This window comes from Bubalus kerabau, chromosome 15 (genome assembly GCF_029407905.1).
Source record: "Bubalus kerabau isolate K-KA32 ecotype Philippines breed swamp buffalo chromosome 15, PCC_UOA_SB_1v2, whole genome shotgun sequence".
Classification (NCBI taxonomy): Eukaryota; Metazoa; Chordata; class Mammalia; order Artiodactyla; family Bovidae; genus Bubalus; species Bubalus kerabau.
The window spans coordinates 50,037,170-50,060,032 of NC_073638.1; the positions used below are offsets into that span (position 1 = coordinate 50,037,170).

The window sequence follows — 22,863 nt, forward strand, 5'->3', positions numbered from 1 at the left end:
CTCCTGCCCCCAATCCCTCCCAGCATCACAGTCTTTTCCAATGAGTCAACCCTTTGCATGAGGTGGCCAAAGTCCTGGAGTTTCAGCTTCAGCATCAGTCCTTCCAATGAACAACCAGGACTCATCTCCTTCAGAATGGACTGGTTGGATCTCCTTGCAGTCCAAGGGACTTTCAAGAGTCTTCTCCAACACCACAGTTCAAAAGCATCAATTCTTCAGTGCTCAGCTTTCTTCACAGTCCAACTCTCACATCCATACATGGCCACTGGAAAAACCATAGCCTTGACTAGACAGACCTTGGCTAGTGTGTGAGATGAGTGCAATTGTGCAGTAGTTTGAACATCCTTTGGCATTGCCTTTCCTTAGGATTAGAATAAAAACTGACCTTTTCCAGTCCTGTGGCCATCGCTGAGTTTTCCAAATTTTATGGTATGTTGTGTGTAGCACTTTAATAACATCATCTTTTAGAATCTGAAATAGCTCAGCTGGAATCCATCACCTCACTACCTTTGTTCATAGTGATGCTTCCTAATGTTCACTTGACTTCACACTCAAGGATGTCTGGCTCTAGGTGAGTGATCACACTACTGTGGTTATCTGGGTAATTAAGATCTGTTTTTGTATAGTTTCTGTGTATTCTTGCCACCTCTTCTTAGTATCTTCGGCTTCTGTTAGGTCCATACCATTTCTGTCCTTTGCATATCTTTGCATAAAATATTCCTTTGGAATCTCTCAGCTTAGTTCAGTCGCTCAGTCGTGTCTGACTCTTTGCGACCCCATGAATCACAGCATGCCAGGCCTCCCTGTCCATCACCAACTCCTGGAGTTCACTCAGACTCACGTCCATCGAGTCAGTGATGCCATCCAGTCATCTCATCATCTGTCATCCTCTTCTCTTCCTGCCCCCAATCCCTCCCATCCTCAGAGTCTTTTCCAATGAGTCAACTCTTCGCATGAGGTGGCCAAAGTACTGGAGTTTCAGCTTTAGCATCATTCCTTCCAAAGAAATCCCAGGGCTGATCTCCTTCAGAATGGACTGGTTGGTATCTCTAGTATTCTTGAAGAGAGTTCTAGTCCTTGCCATTCTATTGTTTTCCTCTATGTCTTTGCCTTGTTCATTTTACATTGAAATATAGTTGATTAACAATGTTATGATAGCTTTAGATGTGCGGCAAAGTGATTCAGTTATATGTATACATGTATTCATTCTTTTAAAAATTCTTTTCCCATTTGGTTGTTACATAATATTGAGCAGAGTTCCTTGTACTATACTATAGGTCCTTGTTGTTTACCCATTTTAAATATAGCAATGTGTACATGTTGATCCCAAACTCTGTAACTGTCCCTTTGCCCTCCTTCCTAACCCGCATGATCATAAATTCATTCTCTAGTCTGTAAGTCAGTTTCTGTTTTGTGAATAAGTTCATGTGTATCATTTCTTTCTAGATTCTGCATATAAGAATATTATGATATTTCACTTTGATTTACTTCAGTCAGTTTGACAATCTCTATTTCATTCATTTTAATGGCAGAGTAATATTCCACTTTATATATGTACCATATATTTATCCATTCCTCAGGGACTCACATCTATAAATGAGAAATCTATGATAATCTTCCATTCATTTTTGTTCTAACAGTCTATGTGTGTATGGCTCTAAAGGAAAACTCATCAGTAACTGAATTGGTATATTTTTGTCTGTTTTGGGGGATCTTCTTCCAACAATCTTAAATTCTTTAATCTATCCAAAAGAAAACTAACTAGCATGCTTTAAATTTTTCTGTCAAAACTGATCTGGCTCAACTTGCATTGTCTCAAATGTGTGACAGTGTTTTTCACATTGAGTATAATTGAGATTGATGTTTTTAAAGAAGGTTATTGAAAAACATATTTTTAACTAAAAATAATAAGTCCTAATCTTTTGATACTATTCCATTCACACAGGCATACACTCTCAGACACATGCACACACTCAGACACAGCACTAAATCTTACTGTGATCTAGCTACTTCCATTATCTCTTCACAGAAATGTTTAGACACTGAAACTGTTTTCTCTGTATAAAGAAAATGAAAGAATATTTTTTTCTGGCCTGATTTCTTTTCACTTTTAGTGCCCCAACCTTATTCTCTGAGGAATTCTGTGCTCTCCTAAGACATTGTAGGACCTGGCCATCCTCAAGGGATTTGAAAGGCCAGATGGCTTTTTAACTAAACTTTTCCACCTGGAACATGCCCCAACAGTGCGAAAACACTACAGCATGTGAATAACTGCTCCAACCATTGTCCAGAGTTCAGCTACCCTGCCGTAGGTGCTGTGGCCCCAAATGTGACCTAAGACTTTTCTTACTAAACTTTAAGTGTGAAGACCTGAAAGCAGTAATTTATTATAACTCAGAGGAAGTTCACAGGAAAAGGTTGCTTAAAGCTGAAAAGAAAAGTGTTCTCATAGTGGCTGAATTTAAGGTCTGCTGCTGCTAAGTCGCTTCAGTCATGTCTGACCCCATAGACAGCAGCCCACCAGGCTTCCCCATCCCTGGGATTCTTCAGGCAAGAACACTGGAATGGGTTGCCATTTCCTTCTCCAGAATTTAAGGTCAATTAACCATTACATTAATATTGCTTGTGCCCTTAGAGTGCTTCCTCTCATGATTATCATGCTAGACTTTATTTTTCATGTCTTCCCACATCCTGAAGTACTGTTTTGAAGCTGATACCCTTCCTATTTTTTGAATATCTCCATTTCCACAAGCTCCCATTATTCACTTTTTTCTTTTCTCAAATATTTTTATCTTTCCCAGCATTAATTCTCTAGCATGGAAGGAACAGATACAAAGTTATCTAAATGTTAAATGTAACATAAATGATTTATGATAGTACTATCTACCCTCTAGTATGAAAGGGAGGCAGATTCTCACATTCTTTATTTTGTAGGGCTGTTTGAGGATAACATAAAGAGTGAGAGTTACTAGGCAGATTAGTCTTATTGCTCCTTGTACGGGTCTATGGAGGCATTTTGCCACTTCCAATAGCAAGTAAAGTCCTTCCTGTCTTCCCGCCCCAGGGCTAGTTCAGAGAGACCAATGCTCCACAGGTCTAAGATGACCTAGAAAAAATACGATTCTATACCTAAGCAGCTTCTTTGTTTCAGGTTCCCCAGGGGAAATTATATGATACACCGTATGTTTTCTGAAAGCATACTTTAGGAGAAAAAGCAAGCCCTCCTGTGTGTGTATTGTGCAGCATGACAAATGACAGAGTTGTGAACTTGAACAGCACAGTCGTTCTTTTGTATTCTACAGTGGAAGGACTTGACAAAACTAGGGCTTTGAAAGGAAGATGTCCTTGCTTTCCAACCCCCCTCTTTCCTGCTAAGCCCTATCCAACCTTCCTTCCTTCTTACAGCTCTCAGCTTCCAACAGTGCACTCTCTGCTTATCTGCTAAGTTTAAAGCCTTACTTTAGTGGCGGTATGATAGGATCTCTGTGGTTCATTTTACAGGGAACAAAATGGTTAAGCTGCTAACCAAGATCACAAATCTAATATATTATAGGGGCGGTGGGAGCAGGAGTCTCAATTGGGGATTTCTGATTCCAGAGCTTAAGCCCTTAAACCCTATTTAAAATTGTCTTTTTTATTCCTGCTATCTTGCAAAACTGACTCATTGGAAAAGATCCTGATGCTGGGAAAGATTGAAGGCAGGAGGAGAAGGGGACGACAGGGGATGAGATGTTTGGATGGCTCACTGACTCAATGGACATGAGTTTGAGCAAGCTCTGGGAATTGGTGATGGACAGGGAAGGCTTCCATGCTGCACTACGTGGGGTTGCAAAGAGTCAGACACGACAGGGTGACTGAACTGAACTGATGTTGCAAAAAGCTAGTACTGTTTTTGCCGTAACTTATATAGTTTACATTTTCCACCTCCAGTTTTGCACTACCCATTCACTTCTAGACACCGCCTCTCATACTTGATTCCTGGTGCTCTAGTCTAAAACCACTTTTACCCACAATCTTTCTAACCATCAGCTACAATACAGGGGATTTTTTTTTAATTTTATTTTATTTTTAAACTTTACAGTATTGTGTTAGTTTTGCCAAATATTGAAATGAATCCACCACAGGTATACATGTGTTCCCCATCCTGAACCCTCCTCCCTCCTCCCTCCCCATACCAGCCCTCTGGGTCGTCCCAGTGCACCAGCCCCAAGCATCCAGTATCATGCATCAAACCTGGACTGGCGATTCATTTCATATATGATATTATATATGTTTCAATGCCATTCTCCCAAATCATCCCACCCTCTCCCTCTCCCACAGAGTCCGTAAGACTGTTCTATACATCAGTTTCTCTTTTGCTGTCTCGTACACACGGTTATTGTTACCATCTTTCTAAATTCCATATATATGAGTTAGTATACTGTATTGGTGTTTTTCTTTCTTGCTTACTTCACTGTGTATAATAGGCTCCAGTTTCATCCACCTCATTAGAACTGATTCAAATGTATTCCTTTTAATGGCTGAGTAATACTCCATTGTGTATATGTACCACAGCTTTCTTTTCCATTCATCTGCTGATGGACATCTAGGTTGCTTCCATGTCCTGGCTATTATAAACAGTGCTGCAATGAACATCAGGGTACACGTGTCTCTTTCCCTTCTGGTTTCCTCGGTGTGTATGCCCAGCAGTGGGATTGTTGGATTATAAGGTAGTTTTATTTCCAGTTTTTTAAGGAATCTCCACACTGTTCTCCACAGTGGCTGTACTAGTTTGCATTCCCACCAACAGTGTAAGAGGGTTCCCTTTTCTCCACACCCTCTCCAGCATTTATTACTTGTAGACTTTTGGATCGGAGCCATTCTGACTGGCGAGAAATAGTTGATTACTACTGCTCTTTTTCCTTCTCCAAATTCCTGAAAACTACATCTACTAACCATTTTTAGACCTAATTCTCTTGACTAGCCTTTCCATTGTAGACATCATTTATTCCTAATTTTAGTGCTAGCTCTCAGGGCAGGGCTCCCCAAAATATGGAACAATGGCATATTGATTATTTTGAATTAAAGTTACTTAAGAAACAGCCAGTGTAAGAAAACCTTTCTCTCTGTCCCTGAAAGCAGGAAAGTCTCTCATGTGAAAGGCACCCTTCCCTTACCAAGAGAGATATTCTATCACCAGAGATTGGGATTCAGGGTGAGAAGCCTATGTTAATAAAACTTTCCACTTCCTTTTTAATTTACTATCCCAAACCCAAACTCTGTTTAGATTCTTCACTAATTAAGCAGTCAAGGCTAAATTTCTTTGCCCTGTCAATTCTTCATAGGTATTGTTCCTTTGTTTAAAAAGTATGAAAGCTGCCACCGTGGCCACTTCTTATGCCCCATATCTATTAGACCTCTATGCATACTAAATTAATTTTTTCTTGTTAATCTGACTTGTCAACATTTAATTATTAGAATGGCAAAAAGAACCCAGGAATCAAGGAGGGGGGAAATTTCCCCTCCTTGACAATAGCTATGACTTCTGCATGAGCGATGTCCCTTTTTCCATAAACAAGCTCTACCTCTGCCCAGTCCAGTCCTTCTAACTCTCAATAAGGCACTAGAGATAATGCTAGAAAAAAATGATTGATACAATGTTTTTAAAATGGACTTTTTAAATCAAACCCTCTCTCTGAGAAAGTTTAGTTCTTGTTCATGAACTGCCTAAAATGTCTTTTAATGTCATTCTCTAAGCCCAGAAACCAGGCTCAAAATTTTGGTGTAAAATGAGAGACAAGGAACTTCTTCCCCTTTATATTGTCAACTGAATCCTGTTTGTTTTTGTTGCTTGTTTTGTTTTTTCCTCCACTTTTTCCTGTCTGTGTCTCTCTCTGCTGGATCAAATACAATTGTGTAGGTTCTTACCACTTGACCTCTTAGTGGGTATAAAAGTAGCCAAGAAGTTTGCAGTAAATCCAAGCTGTCTTGAGCACTGATGATTTTGCATTCTGATACTCAGTAAACCCCTAATTATACCACATCCTCTTTACCCCAACCTATGGCTTCTAACAAGACTCTATACCATCTATTCTATCTTATTATCATTTCTTTTTCAACTCTTCATATCATTCAGAAGCATACTCCTTGTGCCCTGCCCTAATAAGTCTTATTCTGATGTCCATACTTTTGCTATATTTGCTTGTTCATTTTTGCTTTTGTTTATATCTTTGCTCTTATAAGTCAGTGAGCCTGGAATTAGTCAACCTGGAACAAGTGATTTCACTTGTTCTAATTAAAATTTTTCATCACCCAAATACAAGCTCATATTTGATTCTCTCCTTGAATTCTGCTATGACTCTACAACTCCTCATTTAGTACCCTTTCACTGTATACCTACTATTTGTATTTATTTTTTATAACTTAACAAGGGTGTTATTGAAAAAACAGAGTAGTAGGACAGAAAATTTAGGTTATAATACTGACTGACTCAAAGTCACATGGCCTTGGGAATTTGTTTATCCCCTAAGTCCGTTATGGAGAAGGAAATGGCAACTCACTCCAGTATTTTTGCCTGGGGAATCCCATGGACAGAGGAGCCTAGTGGACTACTGTTCATGGGATCACAAAGAGTTGGACACAACTGAATGACTAAGCACACACAAGTCTGTTAAGATTTTAGCTTTTGTTTTCCTTTGTTTTCATTTTTAATTTGGCTTTGAAACAATAAACCCGGCTTCCTCTTTGTTGGAGTGAAGTCATTATCAAATAAAATAATGATTGAGGAAAAACTACTGATTAAAGTTCTTTAAATAACACAGCGAGAGATCATTTTATAATGTCTTTCTTTGTTCCTAGTTTTGAATTGATTCATCTTTTCCCCAGTGTGTAATACTCTGCAAGAGACTTTAGAGAAGGGATCATAAGTTGTATATCATTTGTATCACCTAGAGATCCTGTCAAATAAGTGCTCAACAAATATTTGGTAACTCTGTGTTACTCAGGCTTCTATTGTTCTGTCTCTAATTGTACTTATTTGAAAGGGTTTTGGTCACAAACAGTTGCTAATTTATTTCTCTTTTATCAATTTTGTCTATTCCAATCTTTCTTTATTGTTTCTTTTGTTTATACAATTTGTTTCTCTCTCTTTTCAAGCAAGAACTTTCATATCCCAAGAAGTAGTCATGAGTATTTGTATGATTGGAGACTATTCAATTCAAGTACAGAAAAGACAGTGGAGTAGATAAAAGCTATGATCTGTATTAAGCATACAAATTGAATACATTTGTATTTTTGAGATTTAGGTAGAATGTATGTTATTTGTTAAGTGCTATTATGCAGAACAAATAAGTAATTGATAAGACATAGGCAACATTAATAAGTTATAGTAAATATAGATAGTGGCTAAGTTGTAGGTCATGTTAAGACATGCTAAATACAGAATATATGAAATATATGATAGAACAAACATGCTATTTCTAGATAGAAAATGAGTAGAAAAAAATCAGAAGTATGATAATAGCATGCCTAGAATGACAGTTATTTTATACATAACTAAATCAGTCACCCATTAATAACATTGATTGTGGTTTTGCTCTGGTCGCCATGTTCTCAGCCCAATAAATATGGGAAGAATTTATGCATGTTGGGCAGCCTGATTAGTGAAAAATTAAAGCTGTAGCCATACATACATGCTATGGTGTACCTGATAGAGTGAGCATGAGTGCTGGCTCCAAGGACTTTTCACTTGTGGGGTTACCTTGCTTAAACCTCACCTTGTCTTTCTAACACCATCAGCAGAGAGACAGGACATATGAATATTGCATAAGCCAACATTCAGGTACTGCAGGCTTTGCTTCCCATTTGTACACTGTTTTAAACGTGTTAATAAATCCCATCTTTACCCTCATTTCCAATGCATTGTTTTGTTTTATTTTATAAAAGAAATTTTTTGGTGCATACTATTTTTAAAGTCTTTATTGAACTTATTACAATATTACTTCTGTTTTGTTTTTGTTTTGTTTTGATTTTTGCCACAAGGCATGTGGGATCCCAGCACCTCAACCAGGGACTGAACCTTCACCCCCTGAGTTAGAAGGCAAAGTCTTAACCACTGAACTGCCAAGAAAGTCCCCCACTGCATGTTTTAAAATGACTAAATTAATCATGTCATTTGTGAATCTTCCATTTGTTCTGTGAGATCTTTCTGTTTAAAATCCTTTGGTATAGTTTACCTGGTAGTGTTTGGATGCTACCAATGCATCAACAAATATACTCACAAAACAGTTATGAATGACCTAAAAATACTACATAGGCTTTTTGAATTAAACTAAATTCAACCCTATTCTTCTCTTCATACAACAGAATTTACCTTCCTCTGTCTCTAAATTCTCTCTTCAACTATGGAATGAAACTGAGTTAACTTTACTGCTTGACTTTCTACACATACTCTCTTTTTTTTAGGTTTCACCATCATGTCCATGCTCAACAGTACCCACCATCAAACACCCTTCTTCCTTCTGTCAGGAATCCCAGGGCTGGAGGCATCTTATTACTAGATCTCCATCCCATTGAGCATCATGTATGTGATTGTCATCCTGGGGAACAGCATCATCATTCACATAGTACATAAGACTCCTAGCCTTCATGAGCCTCAATATGTATTCTTGTCCTTGTTAGCCACCACTGACATAGACATGTCTACACTGCCCATTTGTTCTTAAAGTCTTTATTTTCAACCATCGAGAGATTGAGTTCCATGGTTGCCTGGCTCAAATGTTCTTCATCCACACCTTCTCTTTCATGCAGTCAGCCATGTTGCTGACTATGGCCTTTGACCATTTTGTAGCCATATGCAACCCACTACACTACACCATAGTCCTGACTCCCTCCCGCATTACTCAGATGGGCCTGGCTGCTGTGGCTCGAGGGACAGAACTAATGATCCCCTTGGCCATTCTGCTCCAACAGCTTCCCTTCTGTAGGAATATTGTTCTATCCTACTCATTCTGCTTCTACCCTGGTGTGATGAAGCTGGCATGTGGGTCTATTCATGTGAACAGTATCTATGGGCTGGCCTTGGTATTCTGCTCCTTTGGGGTTGATTCTGTCTTTATTGTTCTGTCTTATGCTCTAATCTTGAAGACAGTTCTGGGAATAGCTTCCAGGGAAGGATGCCTTAACGTGCTCAAAACTTGTGTCTCCCACTTTCTCACTGTCTTCATTTTCTATGTCCCACTTAATGCCATAGCCTTGATCCACAGAATAGGCAGGTACCACTCCATTATCATGTCCAATATTTTCCTTTTTCTCACACCTGTCCTTAACCCATTGGTTTCTAGTGTGAAAACAAAACAGATTAGAAGTGCACTAGGTAGACTGTTCAAATTTAAGACAAGATAGAACAGAGTAGAAGTATTTTGAGTAAACGATCAAAAGGTCAGGGATATTGTAAAAAGAAACAGGATAGACATTTATTTCTTGTGCGTTGAAGTCTGCCCTTTGGTATGTTTCTGTGTGATTTTGCTTCCTAGGTGACTCAAAATGGTAAAGACTCTGCCTGCAAAGCAGGAGACCCAGGTTCAATCCCTGGGCCAGGAAAATCCCTTGGAGAAGGGCATGGCAACCCACTCCAGTATCCTTGCCTGGAGAATTCCATGGACAGAGGAGCCTGGAAGGCTCCAGTCCATGGGGTCGCACATAGTCAGACACAACTGAGGGACTATCACTTTCACTTTGTGTAATTTTACTACAATCTTTTTGGAAGTAGGAGATTCCCTTTTAGTTTTAAATATTACATCAAGGAATATATTTCTAAAGATTCCTTCACCTTCACCTTATGTTTCTCTAAAGTTTATGTATCCCTAAAGTTCACTCACTTATCTAGAAGCCCCATGTCAATCCAAACAGTTTGACAAATATTTTCTGTATGAGAATCCCTTATATATAGTTATATGGCTCAAATTTGGTTAAAAGTAAGATATTTATATTATTATACAGAGAGCTATTATCTTTGGTGGGTTTGAGATATTATAAAGGGAAATAGTTGCATGGGAAACAAGAGGTTTTATTTTTATATTTTGTGTTGAAATCTATTTTATGATTTTTCCTGAAACCACATTAATCTAAACTTCATCTGATACAAAAATACAATGAGATTAAAGCAAAAATATAACAAAGCTTCTGTACCTAAAATTTGCCATCTATGTAATCATACTTAAATTTCTCAGGTTGTATTAAATTGGATTTCACATTAATTTGGGGATAAGTATGTATCAATTAAAGTAAAATCAGGACTCTGTAATTTATCTGCTATGTATCCCCGGAACATGGTGAATGACCATTAATGTGCCTCAATGGAAAAAGAGTTGATACTGGTATCTATTTTCTAAGAACATTGCAAGAAGAAATGTGCTATGCTACACATAACTTATTGAGTATGCTTACCACAATGTCTGGTATATAATAAAAGTTCAATAAATATTAACTATTATATTACAAGCTAAAAATATGATAAGGACAAGGGTCAATCCAGGATTTAAAGATAAATATAAAAGAATATAGTTTTTATTGCTCAGATGGTGATATCAAAGATGACCAGCAAATAATACAGTTGCTCTAAAGTTCAAAGATATATTTAGAGGTTCATTTTAATATATGTTTCATATGTTGAAATATAAAATGTATGCATTTATAAATGTTTAAAGGAATTCAGACTAGGTTGCCTGTTTTATAACTGTGTATATCATATATTTATCTGCTCAGAATTGTCACCTCAAAGACAAGCATTAAGTTATTTATTTATGCTAATGATGCCTGAAAATTAACTATCACAGAGTAGAGCCAGCTATTATTATTCCATTCACTTTTAATTAATTATGTGGATATTAATTTATGAATCTATGGATTCAATAGTCATGTATAATTGTTTTTACTTATCACCTTCTGTCCTTTGTTTCTTACACTTTCTCATGTTCCCCTTTATTTTGTATCTTTACATAACTATTCTTGTCATCCACTATATGCCACACATTAGGGGACAAATGAATCAGACAAAATGCTCTCATTTAGATTATTAGTACATAGTGAGTGAGACAACACAGGAATAAAAATGTCATACTTTAAGGCAACAACACGCCATTAAGACAGAGCATACCATTAATTGTTTAATTATTTAACTTATACATAAGGCAATTCATAAGTAAACTAAAATACCAGAATGGGGCACAGATTAAATTAAAGGATCTTAGGGACCAAGCTTTAGCACTCAATGTCATTATGTCCCTTTTTCTTTCTGAAGCAATCCCTCATATCTGCTTTTATCTTGCTTTACACTCATTTTTTTTTTCCTAATGTAGATAATCACATAACTGGGGAAGATGTTCTGTAAATGGTTTTGTGTCCCTTCACTGTTCAGTAGAAACAGTAATCTTAAACTCTTTACAGCATACTATGTAAAGGGGGAGAATTTTTTCTTCAGTTTTTAATCTCTGCAGTTGAAAGATCAGGAGAGGGATTTATTAAAATATTGTTATTATTGGTCTCACTCAAGCTATACAGAGAGATAAGGAGTTCCTCAAAGGAAATTTATCTGCAGTCTTCAAAAAATGGAAAAATGCTGAGAAATGATCCCTATTTCCCTATCATCATACTTAAGACTGTCAGAGTTAAAACGCTTTTGAGTGGAAAGACTCAATAAAGAAAAATATACAATCAGATTTTAAAACTTGTAGAAGCATACTAAGAATCAGAATTTCATTTTATGTTTTGAGGGTACTCATGGTATATCTCAAATGACCTCTTAGTAAGATCAAAGATTATACATTTAAATATATTTTACTCCCTCTATTCTGTTAATATATAACAGATTTCAAGTAGATGAATGCTTTTGAAGTTGAGATAGATATTAAGCTTCCATGGTCTTTCTTTTCATGATCTTTTCAGTATTTCAGGCAGAAATTTCTAATAAACCCAGTCTTCACTGGCTTACTTTACTCCTAATTTACATAATTTAAACCCAGTCTCCAATTCATTAATTATATTTAGGTGCATGGTCTGTTGCTGTTCCATGATTTTCATTAATAGAATGGAAGCTATATGAATATTATAGTTTTGCCTTCTGTATGACTCTGATGCCTTACTAAATATGCTAGACAAATATGAAAAATATTTTGATTACTTTAGAGATCATTTTGAAATTTACTTAGAACTTCCATAAATTAGTTTGAAATTCTTGCTAAAGCTATTGTATGTTTATTCATTTCCATTAACAAGTAAGTCTTTTATTTGTTTCATAAGCTAATTCAGCAAGACAAGTCTTCATTTGCTTATGACTAACCTCAAGAGTTGACCCCAAGAGAATAATTCATTTTTCCTCTTGGAAAGTTAGAGAAAGGAATTAAATCCTTGTTTCAGAAGCCAAAATGCAGGCCTATATATTCTCAGTATGGAGTGGGAAACCAAACAAAATCCAAATAAAGTATGAATTCTGAATGAAGTAGGACGATGAGTAAGAATAACCATTTCTCACATTCTTATATATTATTTATTTTCATACAGCTCCTTTATTTTTGGTTAAAAACCATCAGATTGAGATATCAACTAGTACTCCAACCCTAAGAAATGGTCAAAACTATTAAGCATAGAGTCATAAATTTATCACCAATTTAAACTTTTATAATGCTTCAACTTAAACAACATGCGCAATTAAGAATCAGGTGAAATCTTGTTTTCTCAGTAAAATCAGCCCCTCTTTGGTCTTTGAAAATCCAGCATCATACACTTAAATTTAGCAGTTGTGAATACATGATTTCATGCAACTCATACACCAAAAACACTGAACTTGAGTTTCTGTTGCCATTTCCCCTTAGCACTACCAAACAGTCATCACTCATGATCAGTTAAGATCATTTATTTAAGCCCTCTGCTTCTCTTTCCCTCCATAGTTAGATTAGCTTGAGGGAAATGCCTGAGTCTTTTTATTTTTGAATTCATGGTGCCTAACATACTATTTGGCACATAGCAGATCCTGAACAGCACTTTTTAAATTGGTTGTCTCTTCTGATATAGAGAAAAATGCCATTCTCCAGCAATAACACGTTGAACCCAAAATCGCTTGCGCAGAGCAGCCTGGATCTGCCTGGATTTGAGACTGTAGACAAGAGGGTTGAGCAGTGGTGTCATGAGGAGGTAGGCATTACTCATGCTGGTGAACAGAACTGGGGAAGTGTTCTGGGTGTAGCGATGCAGCACTGCCAAGCTGATGAGGGGCAGGTAAAACACGAATACTGTGCATAGGTGACAGGCACAGGTATGCAGTGATTTCCAGTTTCTGTCTTGATTCCCCAGCTTTATAACAGTGGCCAAGATCTTCACGTATGAAACTAAGATGAAGACAACGTCTACTGCAAATGTGAAGAGTACAAACACCAATCCATAGACACCGCTAAAAGTGACGTCCCCACAGGCCAAGTTCAGCATATCAGGGTAGTAGCAATAAGAGTGTGAGAGGATATTGGCCCCACAAAAAGGAAAGGTCCTGAGGAGGAAAGGCAGAGGGGCCAGCAGGCTGGCACCACGTATGACAGCAGCTCCACTAAGGCGGGCGACGGTAGAGTGCGTCAGGAGCCGGTGTAGTTCAGTGGAGCACAGACAGCTACCAAGCGGCCAAAAGCCATGGCTACCAGGACACCTGATTCTACTGAGAGGGTATGGATGAAGAACATCTGGGTTAAGCAGGCATCCAGGCCGATGTAGTGGACATTGAACCAGAAGATAGCCAAGACACTAGGCATTGTAGACAATGAAAGGCCTAGGTCAGTAAGGGCCAGCACAGCCAAAAAATAGAACTGAGGTTCATGAGGATTATGTTCCGCTTTAACCAGGATAAGCAGAAGAACATTTCCCATAAGGGCTAGGAGGTACAGGAGACAGAAGGGAATGGAAATCCATACTTGGGCAGCCTCCAGACCAGGCATACCAGTGAAGGAGAAGGTGGGCCAATTAGAAGCAGTGTGATTAAAAGACCACATGGAAAGGTGTAGGTCAGACTGAAGTCCAAGATGCTTCTCACCCTATAAAAGAGAGATTCTGTGTCAGGAAATCTGATTAAAAGCAAACTGATTGCCTATACACAGAGTTACAAAATTAAGACATGAAGAACTCAAAATTGAGTTTATAATGTCATAATTATTCCTCTTGATATTACGAATGGCAACTAAGCACATGAAAAAATGTTCAACAGCTTTATGTATTTAGAAAATGTAAATGAGAAGTACAATAAGATACCATTAGAATGGCTAGAATTAAAAATACCTGAAAATACTGTGTTGGTGAGCATATGGAACAACTGAAATTCTGATGGGATACAAACGGTACAGAGCCTATTTGGATATCAGCTTGGCAGTTTCACATAAAGTCACATGCACGCTTATCAAACATTTAACAGTACCCAGCAATTTCACTTCTAAGAATTTGCCCAAGAGAAATAAAAACACATATCCATGCAAAGACTTATACATAATCAAATAAGCTTTATTCATGATAGCAAAAAAAAAAAAAAAAAGGAAAGAAGCCAAACATACACCCAGTGTTGAATGGATGTACATATTGCAAAGGTCCATAAGCTTTAATTTGAAAAGGAAATAATTCCTGATACAGACAATAGCTTGAATGGGTCATTTGTGCTCTGTGAAAGAAGGCAAATATGAAACCCCACATACTGTATGATCTCATTTGTATGAAATTTTAGAAAAGCCAAAATCAGTGATAGCTGATCAGTGATCTTAGAGATGAAAAGGGAGTATAAAGAGACTGAGTACAAATAGCCAGGAAATGACATTTTGGAAGATCAAAATGTTCCATATCATGGCTGATGTACTAATCACATGATTTTACATGTTATTTAAAACTTATCGAATTGTAGTTCATTAAAATGTATCTCTTTAGGGATATCTTCCCTACTTCTTTCCTTTCAGTCAATTCAAAAAGGAAATGTCACCGTAGTTTGTGAAATAATTTGATCTCCATTACTAGAAATTGATTAATATCTGGGATGGGTATCAGGCTATTTTGTTTTATACATTCACCTATTTGATTCCCTCTAAGTGGTCCACATACTACATAGAAAAACAAATTAACTCTATCCATTTTTGTGAGCAGTGACTTTCATTTTTTCTCCATTTCAAAGGACTCTAAATCTCTATATTTATTTTCTTCCTTAGAAACTTAGAGTATAAGCCAGAAAGAAAAAATACCAATACAGTATACTAGCACATATATATGGAATTTAGAAAGATGGTAACAATAACCCTGTATATGAGACAGCAAAAGAGACACAGATGTATAGAAGAGTCTCTTGGACCCTGTGGGAGAGGGAGAGGGTGGGATGATTTGGGAGAATGGCATTGAAACATGTATAATATCATATATGAAATGAGTTGCCAGTCCAGGTTCGATGTACAATACTGGATGCTTCGGGCTGGTGCACTGGGAAGACCCAGAGGGATGGTATGGGGAGGGAGGAGAGAGGAGGGTTCAGGATGGGGAACACATGTATACCTGTGGCGGATTCATTTTGATATATGGCAAAACCAATACAATATTGTAAAGTTAAAAAATTAAATTAACAACAAAAAAAAAGAAACAGAGTATTTCTGTTACTCTTCGGCTTACATTTATGCTTTTTCTCTTATGTTATGGTTCATGTAAAATTTTTGAGCAATTTGAATATTCTAAAGTCTCCAATTAACTTTCAAATTTTCATACTCAATCCAGATACCTTTTCTTAACATGTGTTCAATTGATACAAAGACATATCTAGCCAGTTGCTTCACAGGAAATTCAAATATATACCCTAAGCATAAGAGTTAATTTAACCCTTTCCAACCCATACAAATTTTTCATGTATTTTATTCAAAAATATTATTGATGGACTATGTGCTCAGTCATGTCTGACATTTTTGTGACCTCATGGACTGTAGCTTGTCAGGCTCTTCTATCCATGGAATTTTCCAGGCAAGAATACTGGAGTGAGTTGCCATTTCCTTCTCCAGGGGATGTTCTTAATGGAGGGACAAACCCGCCTCTCTTGTGACTCCTGTATTACAGGTGGATTCTTTACCACTGTGCCACCTGGGAAGCCCTAGTATTGATGAGACTATCATAAATGTAATGCCAGTTTATTTTACTGTCGGTAATGTAGCTGTGAAAAGCAAAGTCCGGAGCCAGACTGTTGAGTTCAATAGATGGCTCCATTCTAATCAGTCATTTGTCTTTGGCTATTATCTTTCTGTGCTTCCTTCCCTCTTTGTGTAATGAGGATATCAGTATCTACTGTCTGTAAGGTTCTAATGGGAAATGACTAAAAAAAGTGCCTCACTATGTAAAAGAAGCCACTTGCAATGTAGGACACCCAGGTTCCATCCCTGGGTCAGGAAGATCCCCTGGAGGGGGGAAATGGCAACCTACTTCAGTATTCTTGCCTGGAAAATTCCACAGACAGAGGAGCCTGGCAAGCTCCACTCCATGGGGTCACAAAGAGTTGGAGAGGACTGAGCGAGTAACACTTTCAGTTTTTTCACTTCACATATATAGATCTACATACATATATATGTATACATATAGATATATCTATACATAGGCTTCCCAGGTGGCACAAATGGTAAAGAACCTGCTTAAAAATGCAGGAGACTCAAGAGAGCTGGTTCAATCCCTGGGTCAGGAAGATCCCCTGGATAAGGGCAGGGCAACCAACTCCAGTATTCTTGCCTGAAGAATCTGCTGGACAAGGGAGCCTGGTGGGCTACAATCCATGAGGTCACAGAGAGTCGGACATGACTGAGCATGCACAAGACAGATATAAATGCTGTTTAAAAAGTGAAAGTGAAGTCGCTTAGTCGTGTCTGACTTTTTGTGACCCCACGGACTGCAGCCTGCCAGGCTCCTCCATCCATGGGATTTTCCAGGCAAGAGTATTGGAGTGGGTTGCCATTTCCTTCTCCAGGGGATCTTCCCAACCCAGGTCTCAACTTAAGGCTACTGTTATTAACTCTTAACATTGCTCTTTACCTTAAACAAACTAGTCATTTCTTATCTGAAAGCTCTACCCCTAGTATTTCTCCTTTAATACATTGTTCCTACACTTTTCATAGTAAGTTTCTAAAATGTCAACAAGACTACATTGTACCCTTTTAAATATTTTCTCATAAGCAACAAAATAAACTTAATTTCCTTTGCTTCTTTATTATGAGGCACAATAAGTTTACAAAACAGACGTGCATGGTTCTCTAAGTTCATCACTAATATAAATGACATCCCTATGCTCTGTATTTTGTTGCAATAATTCTGCAGGTGCTGGGAGCCCTGCTGCTGCTGCTGCTGCTAAGTCACTTCAGTCGTGTCTGACTCTGTGCGACTCCATAGACTGCAGCCCACCAGGCTCCCCCGTCCCTGGGATTCTCCAGGCAAGAACACTGCAGTAGGTTGCCATTTCCTTCTCCAATGTTGGGAGCCCTAGCCTTATACATTATCATTCTGTGTCTTTACACTTTTGCTCAAGACAAGCCCTCTGGCTTGATCACTTGCTCCTCCCTCTCTCTTACATACCCAGTGAATTTCTATTTAGATCTGAAAAATTAATCTCAGATACTGTGTCTTCTAGAAAGTATTTCTTATATTTCTGCCCTATTAATTAATCTGCAAGTATTTGAGATCACATGCCTCTTTCTCTAGTGAGATTTTTTTCTGAAAATATTTTATGTATTATGATAAATGTTTTTTAATAAATGAGTGACTTAGCAAAATGACTGATGCAACTTGATTTCAATAATTTCCAGCTTTCTTTTTAATAAATTTGTAATAGAGATGCTATATTAAATGTTGCTATGAGGATTAATTATATAAGACAGAGCAAAAGCACACCGCATATTGCCTAAAAGTAAGTCAGCATTTGTTTTTGAGCTTTTATAGTATTCAGTTCAAAACAAATATATGCGTAAGTAAATTGTAGACATTATAAAATAAAATCCCATGCTGATTTGACAAGAAAATACTAATTGGTAAGACATTGTAGTTTATCAAGCCAATGTTCCAGCTCAATACATAGCAGCTTAAACATGTGTTGGATAAAGTAGAAAAGCAGCAGAAGCAGCAAGAATGGCAGAATAAGACAGTGATACAGGTGGGAAGCAAAACAGAAGAAAAGAATGGAGAGAGGGTGGGAGAAAGGAAAGGAGGTGGGAGGGTGAAAGGAGGGAAATTTTTAGAAAAAAATAATTAAGGAACATCTGATGCTCACTGCAGTGCTGGAACCAGAACATATTTCCTAGATCCTAGGACTTGAATTTCTATAAGCAAACAAAGTATTTAATATATATAAAAGAGTGTACATCAAAATACTATATGAATGTTGAGTGTTTTATGTGTGTGTGTTCATTTTTCTCTTCAAAGCCCAACTAGAAGCCAGGTTCTTACACAAAGTTTTAAAAAGTGCCACTTTGATTTTAAACATTCTACCTTATGCAAGTAAAAATGACTAATGCCCAGGTAGAAGCAGGTTAAAATCACATAATGCATCTTGTTATAAAAATATCCTACATTTACACATAAACATATACATAAACACACTCATTCACATACATATGTCATGCATATATCTTTGTTATTAGCATAAAATCTTCTTGCTTTATCATAACCTGAGCTTCAAACAGCTAATAGAATATAATCCATTTGATTTCAGCTTTCAGTCATGTTTTGTCTATTTTGTTTCTTTTTTAACTTGTTCTTCATTTATTTTGGTCAAAGAAAAAACTTGGTTCTAAACCCATCTTTATAACAGCTTCTGAAAGGAAAATTCTATTTTGCCTGCTTTCCCATTTATATCTTGTTATGTCATGTTGTTATGTTATGTTATACCTCCTTATACCAATCATGCAGTTTTTAATGAGAAGCCCTGCTTGTGTCAGGTACTATTCTAAACATTAGAGAGTCAAACATGTGTGAGAAATAAAGCAGTATTATGGAAGAAACTTAACCATTATGATTTAAAAATTAGCTTTATCATTTTTTCCTCATGTGATCCCGAGAGTAATTCAATCTTTCTGAGAACTAATATTACTTGTCAAAATATGTGCAATTATACCTATTTTAATGGGTACTTAGAAAGATTGAACATAAAACAGAAAAGAGCTTATAATAATACCAACACAATTGGAAAACAAAGTTTACATAAAAGTTATTATAATATGTCAAGGTCTGATTTAGAGTTACACACCAAGTTCACATCTATATCTAGATCACTGTATATATTTTAACTTGGGAATCTAGAGGAAGGCTTTTCTGATAAGTTGTCATATAGGAAGTCTGAAGAAGCATCAGTTGGGATAAAACCAGATATATTGTCTATGTGAAAGAATGACATCATTAAAATTACAGAGATTTTAAAGAAAACTTGGATAAAAAATATTGTGGCTGTAAAATTTTATTGCTGTTTCAAAATACTAGCAGAACAGTTCTTCACCTGGGTCAATTCTTTATTTTTTTTAATCTGGAAAATTAAGTTTGATTTTGAATGACTATTTTTTTAAAGCAGAAATTCTCATTCAAATATCTTGGACCTTGCTAAAAAAAAGATGACAAATACTTCTAGTGAGCACAAGCTCAATTTAGAGTGGAAAACAAAACAAAACAAAACAAAACTGTTTTGTTTAATGGGGTCAGGTGGAGAGGACAAAGAAAAACCTGCAAAATTTGCAAAAGCATTTATGTTCTTATGGTTCAGCATCTAAAAACAAAACATGCTGATTTAGTTAAATCTAATGCATGTCTGCAAATTATATTTATGAGACTTTGGTCTCAGGACTCAGGGAAAGCTATCAAAACAAGAAACAGTTCTTAAAATTTGGAAATCTAAAAATGTAGCTTATGTAAACACATATGCACACATAGCATTAACAAATATTCTTTAAATTGGTCAGGACTATAGTAATTATTAATTAGGTGAAAACAAAAATAAAATTAAACCAATTATTTAACTTTAAAATATACTGATTATCAAACAAAGGATTCTCCAAACAATTTAATCCTAACTCATCAACACACATCCACACAACTCACTCACACATCCTAACTCATCAACACTAGCCATTCCTGTTGGTCCCTTTATCCTGGAAAGCTGGGTATTATTGTACTAATTTACTTGAATGGACACCCTCAAGTTTATAATTGTAGCTGATATTATTTATGTCTGAAGTACTTTACTTACTGTGAAATGAATGACTTTTTCACTTTTGGATGTACCTGGTGGCAGGACTCCTGGTAAGGCACAGAACCCCAGAGGATGTTCTGTATGAAGAAGGAGAGCCTTCCGTCTAGTACTGGGTTGTTAAACGGCACTTTACAGACCAAGACAGGGTCTCCTAGGTGTCTAAACTGATAAAATTTAAAAAGCCATGGGAGTTCCCAACTTTCTGAGCCAGGGGCTTAAATTTATTTTCACCCCAAGGGATCTTTGAGAAACAAGAGAGCATGTCTTAAATATTATACATCATAGAGCACCTTCTGTACTGGAGAAACCAAAAGCTCTCATTTTATTGGAACCCATTGGGTCTGAGCCATTTCTTTCTATATTGTATAAAAAACGAATTGGAATGACAGCATACAAATAGAACTATATAGTACTGACTGTTTCTGAAACAGTAAGCTCTTTAGTAAATAAAATAATAAATGCCTAAAGAATATGCAATGAGAAAAAGGTAGTCTCTTCAGCAAGTGGTGTTGGGGAAGTTGCACAGCTGCATACAAAGCAATGAAATTAGAACACATTGCCGTATCATACACAAAAATAAATTCAAAATGGATTAGAGACTTAAATATAAGACATGACACCATAAAGCTCCTAGAAAAGAACATAGGCAAAGCATTCTATACTGTAAATTGTCCCAATGTTTTCTTAGGACAGTTTCCCATGGCAATAGATATACAAGTAAAAATAAACAAACAGAACCTAATCAAACTTGCAAGTTTTTGTACAGCAAGGAAACCATAGACAAAGTGAAAAGACAACCTATGTACTCGGAGAAAATAGTTGCAAATGATGTGACAAACAAGGGCTTAAATCCCAAAATATAGAAATGGCTCATACAATTCAATAACAAAAAAACAAACAACCCAATCAAAAAATGAGCATAAGATCTAAACAGACATCTGTCCAAAGAAGACATACAGGTGGTCAGTAGGCACATGAAAATATGCTCATCAAATAATTTGTTAAAGTGCAAATCAAAACTAAAATGAAGTACCACCGCACCCCAGTCAGAATGGCCAACATTAAAAAGTCTACAAATAATAAATGCAGGAGAGGATAAAGGGAACCCTCTTACACTGTGGATGAGAATGTAAATTGGTGCAGTCATTATGGAAAACAATATGGAGGCTCCTCAAAAAACTGAAAATAGAGTTGCCATAACATCTAGCAATTCTACTCTTGAGTATATACCCAGACAAAACTATAATTTGAAAAGAAACATGTACCCCTATGTTTATAGCGTCACTATTTACCTAAATGTACATTGATGAATGGATAAAGATGTGATACCCACCCACACACAGAATATTACTCAACCTTAAGAAAGAATAAAATAATGCCATTTGCAGCAACATGGATAGACCTAAAGATTATCATACTAAGCAAAGTAAGTCTGAAAGAGAAATACAAACACCACATGATATCACTTATATATGGAATCTAAAACATGACACAAATAAATATATCTAAGAAATGGAAACAGACTCACAGACACAGAGAACAGATCCGTGGTTGCCAGTGGGGTGGGGTGGAGGAAAAGGATGGGGAGTTTGGGATTCGAAGATGGAAATTATTATATATAGGATGGATATATATATATATATATATATATATATATAGGATAAACAATAATATCCTACTGTAAAGCACAAGGAGCTATAATCATTATCCTGTGGTAAATCATAATGGAAACAATATTAGTGTATATGTATATATATACATATTTAACTAAATCATTTGACTGTTCAGCAGAAATTAACACAACATTGTAAATCAACTATACTTCAATAATATAAAAAATAATAACTGTCTAAAAGTATTCTGTACAAATATGCACTTGCACATTCTCAAAATTTAAAATATGCAGAGTTGCTTCATGTAAGTTTCGGGCAAAAATACCAATTATTTTCCCCAGAAGTAACAAAACAAAACTCTCTAAATTTATTTTCCTGAGTAGATAATAAAATATATTAAAGTAATTTAGTACAGGACATCAGTTTGTATTCTACTAAACCTTGTTTTTTTCTTCTCTCAAGAACTTATTATAGATGTATTTCCTGACTATAAAAAAGTCCCTGTGAGTTTTAAAAAGATACTAAATATTGAATAACAAGAAAGTAATATAATCCATTAACTATTTTCCTGAATTTTAAATTGTTTCTAGTTCACCAATATGAATAATTATGCCATCTTGGTACATATGATTTGTGTGCACTTATCGTATGTTTCTATGGGATAAAATGTTCAAATTAAATTGCTGGGCCAAAGTATACGTATTTTATAAATTCAATTCTTGTCAACTTTCCTTTCAAAAATGTTAGCTAATTTTAAAAATGTTAAAATATAGTATGTACAGAAGTATAAATATTTGTCTACTTTCTTTCATATTTGTCAAACCTTTAAATTCTCTATCATGAAAAAACTACAGTGTTATTCCCTTAATTTATATTGTTATATTGATTATTAGTGAAGGTAGGGATGTTTTGTATATATTGCTGGACATTTGTGCATTTTCTTTTGTAAATTGTCTGACCAGGCATTTCAAAAGTTTAAAATGGATGCTTCACCTTAGCTCAGGTATA

General features: G+C 36.3%; 2 pseudogenes; one reads left to right on the forward strand and one right to left on the reverse strand.

Annotated features, from left to right (window-relative positions):
- Positions 1 to 8,453: 8,453 nt before the first annotated feature.
- LOC129627823 (olfactory receptor 51I2-like) lies at positions 8,454 to 14,135 on the forward strand (annotated as a pseudogene).
- Positions 12,672 to 14,009, reverse strand: LOC129628228 (olfactory receptor 51H1-like; annotated as a pseudogene).
- Positions 14,136 to 22,863: the final 8,728 nt, after the last annotated feature.